Raw genomic sequence first — 2,794 nt, 5'->3', positions numbered from 1 at the left:
GGGACAGAAGCGTCATTGTCCTATGTACAATGCTTTTTGTATCTTGCATCTTCTTCAATGCATGTCTCTGTTTTTCATATTATATGGCTGGATACCTTCTGGACAGACCTGGTATGATTATAGAAATTTGTTAATGGCTATATAGTGTATAGTGCTGGGAAGGCAACTAGAAGTTGCCTAGAGAGGGGTTGAGAGATTGTAGAGGAACTGAAGGAAACCCTGCAGGTGAGTGATGAGCCTGCTCTCCTAGTGGTGATGTCACCATAGTGGTGATGTCACCAGTGTATGTGCACAGTTGACCCTTGAACAACATGGGGGTCAGGGAGTGCTGATCCTTGAAAAGTCAAAACTGTGTATAACCCTTTGGCGTTGCTCGGCGGCTCCTAGTTAGGTGAATGAATCATTCAGTTTGTTGGTGGACAGAGGAATGAGCTTGCTAGAGCAGGGACAGGCCCCACCCACAGTGTACTGTGGTCCTGGGCAATGGCATTCCAGCCCTGTTCAGAGGTCAGGAAGGAGACTACACCCTGGCATAGGGGTGGGGGTCACAGAGGCTGCCATCTGCTTGGTGATGGTTCCATGCCAGCCCTACACTCAGATTACCTTGCTCAGTCTCCATTATATGGGGAAACTATGGCATGGCACATAATGTGGCAAAGGATGGAATGGAGATTTGAGCCCTGACCACCTACTGCATGGCCTTCCAATTTCGTGGTCTGAATCAGTTAAATTTTCAAAGCATCTATCCCACATACACCCTCTAGCAAATTACAGTTTTTTACCACCCACTTTCCAGGGTCATGGCAGGGCATGGTGAGACTGTCAAGGCCAGTGTCTGTGGCCCAGTATCTACCTAAGCTCCAGCAGGGGAACTCCACTACCAGTAGGCCAGTACTGCCAGCAGAAGCCTCGATGGCTGTGTGGGGAATGATCTGAAACAGCAAATATGAAATTGAGGCTGGCTTGGAGTCTCTAGAGCCAACATTTTCTTTCTACACATCTGGTCAACTGGGCAAAGGGAGGTGACAAATCCCAGGAGGCTGTAATCGTGCCCAGGGGAGCAGGGAGGTGGCCAGCCAATCCAGACACCTCCTCTGAGGCCATGCACATCCACTGCCTTCACTACTAACTTTACATGAGCCTAATGCTCCCAGAATTAGTAGCACTTATAAATCTTGTCCCTCATTGTGTCCCACCCTGCCCCTTACCAAAGGTGAGACTTGCTGTCCAGGCCACAAGATTCCTGGTAACACCTGTGTACCTGGGACAAAGCCACACCAATTTGGCTGAACATGCTGACAAGACATGGATCCCCCTAATCACCCCCTTTCTCAGGACATATACAGACCTCCCCCTTCCTCCTGCCAATCTTAAAAATAAAACATCAGTTATTTTACCAGCAAAAATTAGTTTATTTGTGAATGGCAGAGGAGTTACAATTCAGGACATGCAAGGTACGGCAAACCATAACCCAAGTCCTTGTTTCCCTAGGAAAACAAAGGAAAGGAACATTACAGAAAAAAAAAGGGCGAGTTTAGAGGAGCTGTTATAAAGACAATGTCCTTTGGAGGAAACTGGGAGTTCCAAGTGTAGTGGCTTCCCATTAAGTCATGATAGATTCTCACTGGCTGAGTCTTTTGCTGGGCAAAGAGAAAATTTTCCTCCAGCTGCAGTAGTAAAGTAGGCAGTTGAGAAATTTAGTCATAGTTTTTCCTGTTAGCGTTTGCAAGGTGCTGTGAACGGTAGTATGTGAGAGCTCTCCCTTCAGGGCTTTCCGACTCAATTTTAAATGAGGTTTCCTTTAATCATTTTCACATTCTTCTCAAGATACACACAGACTTTCCCTTTCCTTCCTCCTCTAAGGACATACATGGGTTCCCCTGCCCTTCCTCTTGTCATGGTTGGTTAGCTGATATTAGATAGAGCTCTGTGCCCACTGAAACCAGCTAAACACAGAGAAAAATGTTTCCTATGATGTAGACTGAAACTTCCCTAGAGAGAAAACCACCTGCCTGTCAACCACTTCACTTCTTATCCCCACCTGTAAATCAATTATCTGTAAGTCAGCCATGTGTGCATCACCTACTTGAAAATCAACCACCTGTAGCCACCTACCTATAACCTGTCTACTCCCTCTACTTCAACAACCTAACATACCCTTCCTCACTTATTTGGGGTTTGTTTTCAGCAAGTTCAAGTCTTACAGAAAGGAGCAGAGCTGGGGGGTTGAGATGGAGCTGACCAATGGCCTGGTGGAGGGGGATCAGGTGATCTGCCCCCACCCCCAGAAGGACAGTGTGACAGGGGAAGAGTCATGGGTGCATAGGCAAACTCACTCTGCATGTAGACAGGTGGGCACCCTGATGAGCCTCGTTGAGGCTGGAGCAGCTGGATTTCTGGGACCAGCTTTTTGTCTCCAAATAGCTGCATTTGACATATGTAAGTCCTGGTTAAAGAGACTAAATTTTTGTTCACGTGGTTTTCTCCACTACAGTCTGCTCCATTATGCTAAGGTGACAATGCTATTTCATTTATTAAGCCACTGCCAACCCATGAGGTTCAGGACAATGACCAGAATCCCAGAGAAAGGGACTGGAAAACCGAGTGTTAGTAGACAGGTTCTGCTTCTGTCATTGGGCCCAGGAGATGGATGGTAAGAATGGCAGTGTGGCAGCCCCCAAGAGCACCTGCAGAGATTGTTCCTTTTAGCTGAGCTCCAGCACTGAGGCCTCCAGACCCCACAACACCCCATTTAGAACATAGCTTTCAAAGGGAAACATTACTGTGTAAACTC

This window comes from Phyllostomus hastatus, unplaced genomic scaffold (genome assembly GCF_019186645.2).
Source record: "Phyllostomus hastatus isolate PE091 unplaced genomic scaffold, TTU_PhHast_1.1 phas_contig_195, whole genome shotgun sequence".
NCBI lineage: Eukaryota > Metazoa > Chordata > Mammalia > Chiroptera > Phyllostomidae > Phyllostomus > Phyllostomus hastatus.
The sequence above is the reverse complement of the archived record's forward strand: the minus strand, read 5'-3'. Positions refer to the sequence as shown.